At 47.0% G+C, this 10,145-nt stretch overlaps 1 protein-coding gene across 2 annotated transcripts in view; it reads left to right on the top strand.

Annotated features, from left to right (window-relative positions):
* Positions 1–768: 768 nt before the first annotated feature.
* slc14a2 (solute carrier family 14 member 2) overlaps positions 769–10,145 on the top strand; it is a 192,167-nt gene continuing 182,790 nt past the window's right edge. The window contains exon 1 of one of the 2 annotated variants that reach the window (XM_072497135.1): positions 769–918. The gene's annotated coding sequence lies outside the window, so the exon portion shown is untranslated. The remainder of the gene's footprint in view (positions 919–10,145) is intronic. The other variant, XM_072497137.1, reaches the window with a different exon arrangement.

The following is a 10,145-nucleotide window of genomic DNA, read 5'->3' as shown; positions in this document are numbered from 1 at the left end:
AATTGCAAAAGCGGGGACTGTTCTCTTTGGGAAAGGGAATGTTAAGAGATTTGATGGAGGTATTCAAAATCATAAGGGGCCTAAACAGAGGGGACAGGGCAAAACAGTTCCCCTCAGTGGAAGGAACAAGAAACGGAGGGCAAAGATTAAAGGCGATTGGTGCAAGAATTGGTGGCGCCATGAGATAAAAACATTTTTATGCAGTGAGTGGTTAGGACCTGGAATGCACTGCCTGAGTGTGGTGGAGTCAGATTTAATCATGCCTTTTAAAAAAAAATTGGATCATTATTGGAAGAGGAAAATATTTTCAGAGCTCCAGGGAAGTGATATTAGGTGAACTGTTGCTGCAGAGGGCCAGCACAGACATATCAGGCCGAATAGCCTCCTTAGGTGTTTCAGATATCCTATGTTTCTCTGTTTTATAATAAAAAAGGTGGAATCTGTTGCCAGCAGAATTCAGAGTTTTTAGCTTCAAACACCATCTGCTCCACCTTCACCTTTTGTCAATCATAGACTGACAGGGAGGGAGTTAGCCAAAGTGGGCACAATGCCTTTCAGTTAATGTGTGCTTATGACCAACACTCACTGATGTCAATGAGTGAACACTCTCGCATTCCAATGTTCGCATTGGCTGTAGAATGAATATTGCATCACACTTATTGGTCAAAGCTGGAGGCTTGATTTGCAAAGGAACAAATCAAAACTAGACTCCAGGTCTGTTATGTGGGAGGAATTGCACTCAACCAAATGGTAAATGTACTGTACAACTATAAATAGGGATGAATAGTTAGCAAAGTGTCAGAGCTACATAACTTAAGTGAGGATTACCTTGACAAAAACTCGGGTGTAACAATTCAGATTGAATGGTTACACTGTTTGTTGAGTAAGAGTCCAGTGAAAGAAGAGTACAATATTAAGGTGAAGTATGGAAATCTATTTTCAAAATACTGAATGCTATGGTAAATTGCATTATTTTTGATATAAATAATTATCTGAGTCATTGTTGCTGAAATATTCAATCTATTGAACAAGTACGTTAACGGCATAATTCATTTAAAAATGTTTTTTTCACAAAAGGGTTATGCTTCCTTGTTTCAATAGACAGGTCAATAACTCACACGGTTTTGAATTTAATAGAACAATTTTAAAGTGCTAGTCAAACACCATTTTATTTACATAGTGATTAAAATGTGAAAATCTTCTGTTGTTGGTGAAATACAAATAACGACAATAAAATAGTGACGATAAAGCTGTTTGTATTTAGTGACACAAATATGTTGGTGAATCACTCGAGTTCTTAATTAAATACGTTTTTCCATGTATTAAGACATCTTACCTGCTGCAAAAGCACATCAGTGAATGGTAGACCCTGTGTATACTTACAGAATGCGAAGTATTCAGCATGTTTGAGATCTTGGAAAATCTCCAGAAGATCGTTATTCCCTATCGGTACTGAATGACAGACACATTGGTCTAGAGATTGCATTATGCCAGGCTCATTTTTCAGGTGTATTTAGGTTTGGAGATCGATGCTAGTAAACACCATCACCGCACTCCACCGCTTTCAATTGCCTCCTGCTTTTCCATGATTCCTCTTAAGACCTTGGTCAACAACTTGGTTCTCCCAGGACTGGGGAAGAGGTGGGTGATGTTCTAACAGTGAAAATATACAGTCATTGTGATGGACAGGATATGGGGTCAGAAGCTCAACTCGACGTTGAATAGCGCACTAATATTACGAACAGTTTGGTTCAATCTGAGACAATGGCTGGGCAGGGAAGCTGCAATTACTGGAAAAGCTGCAGAGTTAATGACAGAGGCCAAAGATAATAGTTTTAACCTTCCCAAGATTTAAAGATTAAAAATTGAGGCTCATCCATGACTGGATAGTGGATAGTTCTAAGCAATCAGGCACAGGGGGCACTGTGGCCACAGCGGTTAGCACTGCAGTCTCACAGTGCCAGGGATCCCGGTTCAATTCCGGCCCCTGGGTGACTGTCTGTATGGAGTTTGTACATTCTCCCCGTGTCTGCGTGGGTTTCCTCCGGGTGCTTCGGTTTCCTCCAACTGTCCAAAGATGTGCAGGTTAGGCGGATTGGCCATGCTAAATTGTCACTTAGTGCCCAAAGGGTTAGGTCGGGTTACTGGGTTAAGGCGATAGGCTGGGAGCATGTGCGTGAGTGGGCTGCTCTTTCGGAAGGTCGGTCGAGACTCCATGGGCTGAATTGCCTCCTTCTGCACTGTAGGGATTCTATGATTCTACAATGCAGATGTAGTGAAGGGGCTGAGTGAGGGGGTGATTGAATAGAGCTGGTGCTGTCAGCCTACATTTGGAACCTATTGTGATGATTTTGAATGAGGGCAGCAGATAAATGAGAAATAGGAAGGCATGAAGGATCGATCATTTGAGGGGGTGCTCCATAGATAATGGAATTAGTTAGGTAGAGAAGCCATGACAGGAGATTGGCAACAACCAGAAAGATAAGAGTGCAACCAGGAAAATCAGTTCTACTTAGCTGGACAATGAAGAAGTGGACGGTGAAATCAACTGTGTAAAGATTGCCGGGAAGTCAAGAAGGTTGCAAAATCAATACTGCACCATGATCCCAGTAACAGAGGGTGGCATTTACAATTTTGGTAAGAACAATTTTGGTGCTAACCCAGCAACCCCTCATATAGGTGACGATTTTGAGCCCTCTCTCTCCGTCTGTGAGAAACTCGGCCCGAGCTCAAAATCCAGAGAGAATTGAAAAAGTGATTTCCTGTGGCGTGATTGGCTTTTGGAATCTGCCGAGCCTGAGAATCTCATTTTAATACATTGCCATAAGAAATGTGCTAGTGAGACTCTCAAGTGGCCAGGCTCTCTGGTGGATTTAGAATCATAGAATTTACAGTGCAGAAGGAGGCCATTCGGCCCATCGAGTCTGCACTGGCCCTTGGAAAGAGCACCCCACTTAAGCTCACGCCTCTACCCTATCCCCGTAACCCAGTAACCCCACCTAACCTTTTTGGACACAAAGGGCAATTTATCACGGCCAATTCGTCAACATCTTTGGACTGTGGGAGGAAACCAGAGCACCCGGAGGAAACCCACGCACGCACGGGGAGAACGTGCAGACTCCGCACAGATAGTGACCCAAGCCGGGAATCGAACCTGGGACCCTGGAGCTATGAAGCAACTGTGCTAACCACTGTGCGACCATGCTGCCCTTGAGAGGGAGAGGAGTGGGGTTATGCCAATACGAGAGGGGAGGGTGTGAGGCTTGGACCAGGACCAGAAGAGCCAAGGCGCCAGGGCCATGGGCTTTGCCCATTTAGCAGGCATGCCCCAAATGCAGGGTTTGATAGACTGCACCCACATGCCCGGCGGTCCCCATGGCATCATACAAACCGCAAGAGATTCCATTTCATCAATGTGCAGATTGTCTGTGACCACACGATGCAAATCATGCTGGTGAAGCCCTCAGCAATGGAGGGCATGTCCTCAGCCATGACGCAGAAACCCCTTGCCATGGAGTGTACCACGGGCTTCACTGTGCTTTCCACCCTTGCTGTGTTGGCCTCATTGCGTAGAAGTGACAGCACCACCTCCTTGGTCAGAAGGCGATTGGACTCCTCCAGTCGGTATTTCAATCCAAGAATGGATACTGTCATTCCTTCCTGATTCTTGGCACTCTGCTTTTGCAATTCTATCTTCTCGGTGATGACCAGACCCAGGGGCATGTCATCCTGAGGCCCAACATCCCTCCGAGTGCCAGATCCCTGGGATGTCCCAACTTCCACCTGCTGTGGATCATCAACTTTGAGATGCTCATCAGTGAGTGACCCAGAAGCCTGCCTAATAGTCAATCTCACCGAGGTGTGAGTGTCTGCACCGGTGGAAGGTGCAGGTGACGATTGTGATGCCTCATCAATCGTTAAATCCCAGAAGTCCCTCTGAGAATTGCTCGAGTCTAGTCATTCCAGCGGGCATGAGGCTCACTGTTTGATTGCTCTGCAAGGATTAGTACACGCAGGGGATAAATGATGCAAGATGTTTACTCATGTGAGGCTTGAAGAATGATTGTTTGTCCTTAGGATTTTCACTTTTGCTCGCTGCCCCACTTCACCACCAGCACAGGCATGGTTAGGCATCTCCCCGGCCAGCTCAAAGGCTCTTTCCTCATGCGGGGTCAGGTTCCGGTGTTCACACATGACTCCGGGTGGCGCCCTCTCACATCAGTTGTGCTCGCGTTTGTCCTGCAGGGATGATGGGGAGAGTGTAGATGGGAGTCCTGCCAGTTCAGGTGGTTGTAGAGTGGCATGCATGGGACTGAAGTGGGAGCAGGGATGTGAGGAGCAGAGTTAAGACTGGGGGGGAAACATTGGGGTTAGGGGTGAAAGAAGAGGGCAGCATCACCTGTGGGCAACCCTTGAGGTGACTGATTGAGCGATCACCTTGGGAGTGCGAGGGGTGGGTGAGGAGATACAGTGAGAGACTGGAGGTGGCAGACCCACTTGTCGTGTTATTCACCCTGGGGTAACACGGACTGCAACAGGATGCAGATGAACTGTAAAGCATACACCAAACGTAGGCGTTGGTTCAATACGATTTATTGAACTTCTGTAACAATGCACACAGCTGGCTGTGGGTTGACACTCTACTACTCTAAGTATACTAACTCTAACTTACTAGACCAGGCTAGCTCTGATCCACGTGTAGAAGGTGCTGACTGATATATACACCCTGACTGTCACTACAGTTGTCACCAGTGGAAAGAGGCGGAGTGCTGATGCCTCGTGTGTTTTATAGTTGCAAGCCCACCTCTGGTGTTCTGTCTGGTGATTGGTTGTGTTCTGTCCTGTATGTTGATTGGCTAACCTGGGTGTCTGTCACTGCCTGTTTTTACCTCATGATGTGCATGGGTGCATATTATGACACCACCCTGACCACAGGAAGAAAATCATTTATCTTCTCCCTGCACTGCTGCCCCATCTTCTTCTGGAGAGTGCTGGCACTCCCAGCTATTGTCCCCCAGGTGTGGGTGGAAACCCTGCTGTGGGCTGCCTGCCGGATTGCAGGTACAGGACTTCCCGCCTCTGCTGCACTTCATCCAGTAGTCTGGTCAAGGCACCCTCTGTCAAATGCGGTGCTGACTTTCGTGCTGCCATCTCTTCTCATGGAAGTGCTAGGCAGTACTGGCCGAGCGTTTAAATGGAGCTCCCCAGCGATCGCAATGATTAAGTATCCTCAAGGCGAGCAAATCAGCGGGAGGCCGCCAAGAGCCTTTCTTTAAGAGGTGGAAGATTCCGAGACAAATGGATTTACTCCATTTTTTTCGCCGGGACTGACACTTTACTATCTTTTGGTAAGATTCCACCTGATATCATTTGAATAATGACATGGGGAGTCCACACTGAGTAAAAATAAGAACAAAGGGCAGGATTCTCCAAGCCCATGCCGCGTCGGAGAATCCCTGGGGGGCCGCGCGAATCCCGCCATGCCGCTCCGACACCGGGACGCGATTCTCCGGAGAGCGGAGAATCGGCACCATTGGCACCGACGCGGTCGGCACAGCGCCAGTCGGGGGCCACTCTACGCGCCCCCCCCCCCGGCGATTCTCGGCCCGGGATGGGCCGAGCGGCCGTACAAAAGAACCCGAGTCCCGCCGGCACATTTCTAAGCTGGTCTTACAAGGCGGGACCTCGGCATGAATGGATCTGGGGGTGGCCTGGTGGGGGGGGGAGGGAGGTCCGATTCCGGGGGGTGGGGGGCTCCGCTGTGGCCTGGCCCGCGATCAGGGCCTACCGATTGGTGGGCCGGCCTCTCGGGCTGGGGGCTTCTTTTGTTCCGCACCTGTCCCTGTACGCCATGTTGCGTCGGGGCCGGCGCGGGGAAGGGAGCCACCGCGCATGCGCAGCAATCGCGCCGACCCCACCGCACATGCACAGACCTGCGGTGCCCATCTGAGGCCAGGATCGGCAGCTGGAGCGGCGTGGGTCAGAATCGCTGCTCCTGAGGCTATGTTGACGCCGTCGCGTAGCGTCAAAACTTAGCCTCAGGATCAGAGAATCCTGCCCAAAGTTTTATTTACAAACGATATAAAAACATTACCTGGTAGATCCCCACTGGGTTCCTGCTTGGATGGTGTCTTAATGGCCGACCTTATATACACCGGGTATTTGAGATATCCCATCCGAGCATGGGAGCTCGTACTCCTCAAGGAGCGTGGGGAAGACAAGCTTATTTCAAATCTCCTATGATCCTTATTTCAATTGAAGCCAATTTTGCTGTCACCCATTTTACACCATCATGCAAAACCAAAATGATCTCTTCCATACGGAAAATCAATACTGGTACTAAACATTCATTTTGAATACTCAGAGAATTTTACCCATTTTTGCCTTTCCAAATCAGTAAAAAAAATGGAACTATTTAACTTTTTTAACCTTTCTATCTCCATGCTTGTACATTGCACATCAATGAATGAGCTGTATATTTTAGTCATTACAGACTTAGAAGCATAGACGTAGAATCCCTACAGTGTGGAAGGAGATCATTTGGCCCATCAAGTCTGCATCGACCCTTTTAAAGAGCACCCTGCCTCGGCACACTCCCCTGCCATATCTCCGTAACCCCACCTAACCTGCACAACTTTGGACACAAAGGGGCAATTGATCATGGCCAATTCAACTAATTTGCCCATCTTTGGACTGTGGGAGGAAACTGGCGCACCTGGGAGAAACCCATGCAGACATGAGGAGAAAGTGCAGACTCCACACAGACAGTCACCCGAGGCCGGAATTGAACCCAGGTACGTGGCACTATGAGGCAGCAGTGCTAACCACTGTGCCACCGTATGCCCTAACTGTACCATCATGTCGCCCCACTGTGCCACTTTGCTGCCCTTATACTCCTGAAGAGTATATTTGGGTAGTTTACCACAGGCTTTCATTTCAGTGACCTGGTTTTCAATCTAATCCATGCTGAAAGATGAACTTGAGGTCCTCACAGTTCCGCATGTAAAATATGTGTGGACATTTTTAGACCTGTTTCATGAAGTGCCCCCAAGCACACAAAACAGTCCTGTTCCTATTGTGCTACTGATTAACATTAACTTAGAAACTCAAAAATCCAATCTGGATCACGCAATCTTCTGGATTTGAACATAAAGCGCAAGTTATGTGATTGCATGATCTGGCAGTCTCAAACAAATGTGGTACTCACATCATGGAAAAATGTTAACATACTGTGCGTGTTTTCCTTTGATTAAAATCAATGAGCAGAAAATCAATTGAGATTGTCTGAATACACTTGCTGCAAGTGTGAGATCATGGAATCACTTCCAAGTGCTGGATGCTTACACTGGAGTGCAAATGCCTTCAAATTCCCATTGTTGACAGTTTTCATTTCAAGAAGCATTTTAAAATACAACATTTCAAAAATATAATTTTGTGGCTTCCGGTGGCAATACGTAGGAGGAAGATGTGAACGAGCTGGCTCCAGCTAGGGTGTGGTTTTTCTTTAGCCCTTTGCGCCCAGTTTCTGGAAATATTTATGTTAAAAAACCCACTTGCTTAAGGGAATAGGCACATTGGTGTTATGCCCAGGAAGATCAGGGGAAGAAGCCTAATAGCGAGAATTTGTCGACGGAATCGGAAGCTTCTCGGGCTCATCGGTGGAGAAAATGGCGGAGCCAGCTTCTGTGACTCCAGCCACTCCAGGACCTTAGTGGCAGAATTTGAGAAGCAAAGGTGGGTTGTGTTCGGGGACCTCTGCAAGTCGATGGAAGAGCCCCTGGCTCCTATGCGGTTGACGTTGGAGAGACCAACAAGCTGGTAAAAGCGCATGGCGCTGTTATGCAAGGCATGGAGGAGGCCCTTTCAAGACATAGCCACCAGATTGCCTCTCTGGAAGCTGAGATGTTGTTGATGGCTGAGGCGAATAAAATGCTGAAGGCCAAAGTGGACGATTTGGAGAATCGTTCCAGGATGCAAAATATCTGTGTTGTGGGGTTGCCAGGGGGGATGAAAGGCCCAACTCCCACATAGTATTTTGTGAAGATGTTGGGAAGATGAACGTCCCCTCCTGAGATGGATCGTGCCCATCGGACACTCTGGCAAAAGCCCCGTCAAAACAACCACCGTGAGCAGTTTTTGTGAATATCACAGCTTTCAGGAAAAAGAGGTCTTGAGATGGGCAAAATAAGATTGTGATTACAAATGGAAAGGCCACGCCATCAAGTTTTACCAGGATGTGGGAGTGGAAATTGCAAAGAGGCGGGTAGTGTTTAACAAGACCAAAGCCGCCCTGTATAAAAGTGGAGTCCGATTTGGGAGGGTATACCTAGAGTGGTTAAGAGTAACCTTTGAGGGGAAAGACTATTTTTTTGATGCGCTGGAGGAGGTGGACTTTTTTGTAAAAACCATGGGTTGGGTGCGGGTTGATTATGGCTTTCTAGACTTTTTTGATATTGGGGTGGGCACGTGGATATGGCGAGTTGTTGGGGTTCCTTGTTCTTGTTTGCATGTCTTTGTTCTTGTGTAGGTTGAATGTTTTGTCAGTTGGATTTGGGTGGGGTGTTTAATTCTATTGGGGGTTTAGTCCTATTTGCTATAACTGTTGTGAAGGTATATTGCTCCCTGTTGGAGCACTATGTTTTAAAGAGTTTTTAATACTTTGTGTCCTTTTTCTGTTAGCATTGTTCTTCAATCTGGACAGGAGCCACCATGCTAGCTGAAGAATTAGCGAATGGAAGCGGTGCGATGGGGGTGACTGCAGCTCTTTATAGCAGTTTTGCTTTATATGTTTTTGTTCTGTTTGTGGTTAGGTTTGTAAGAAGTGGATTTTGTTTGCCTGTTTTATGTATGTAGATTTTGGTGTGGTTTTGTTTGAGATTGGGGAAGAGGATGGGAGAGGCATGGGGGGCAGGGATAGTTTTCTGCAAATTTTCCTTTGTTATTGGGCTTGGTGGCCATCTTGCGTGGGCCTGGTTGCTGTACTTTCAATGTTGTTGGTGGATAATGGGGGCAAGTGGTGGCAGGTTCTTGGAAGGGTTCCAGCTTCAGTGCCTTAGTAACTGCATCATTGCTGCTTTCTCTGTCATAATATCCACGCATGTATATAATGAAGTGCAGACAGGCAGTGATTGACACACAGGACGACCAGTAAGCACACAGCACAGTGCAGCCAATCACCAGACAGGACAACACCACTATAAAGCCAGAGGGCACTAGGTTTCCCGCTCTCTCTGGACCCAGCCACTGAGACAGTCGGAGTCCATGAGCTAGCACAGTGCAAACACCATGCGGTAGCTAGTAAGTCTGGTCAGGCTAGTACAAGGTCTCCAGTCAGTTCAGTATAGTGTCGACCCACAGTTAAATATGTACGTTAGTTCTATCATTCAATAAAACCGTGTTGGATCTTCTACAGTGTTAGAGGTCTGTTTCTTGCACCGCTGCATCAAGTGCAGTCCACAGCGAACTGACCTGCCTAACACATCATGGTACCACGGAGAGATACTGAAAATTGACGGACCTACCTCGAGTGAATCAGCATTGACCAGCAAGTAGCCATCCGGTGACATGGAAAACATCCAGCCTCCTCCGCAGCTCCGCATCTCTGGCAACCTCGGCGCAAATTGGAAGCTCTTCAAGCAAAAGTTCCTCTGGTACATCGAGGCCTCCGACCTCAAAGCAGCATCGGATGCCAGAAAGATCGCGCTATTTCTCTCCTTACAGCTTGCATTCCCACATACCTCTATATCATCAGTAAACTGAAATATGTCACTCTTGATTTCTTTGTCTAAGGCATTAATATAAATTGGAAATAGCTTAAGCACCAACACTGATCCTTGTGGCACTCCATTAGTTACAGGCTGCCAATGTAAAAATACCACTTGTTTATCAATGGCCTTTGCTTCCTGTTCATTAACCAATCCTCATTCCATGCTAATTTATTGCCCCCAACTCCATGTGTCCTTTTCATGCATGTTTATCATGGCACCATTTGTGTGGCATCTTATCGAATGCCCTTTGAAAATCTAGGTAGACTATATTTAGTGGTTTCCCTATATCTACTCTGCTAGTTACATCCTCAAAGAATTCTAATAAACTTGTCAAAAACATATTCACTTTCATAAAATTATGATGAATTTGTGTGAATA

This window comes from Scyliorhinus torazame, chromosome 3, assembly GCF_047496885.1.
Source record: "Scyliorhinus torazame isolate Kashiwa2021f chromosome 3, sScyTor2.1, whole genome shotgun sequence".
Taxonomy (NCBI): Eukaryota; Metazoa; Chordata; class Chondrichthyes; order Carcharhiniformes; family Scyliorhinidae; genus Scyliorhinus; species Scyliorhinus torazame.
This window is presented reverse-complemented; position numbering and strand designations above follow the sequence as displayed.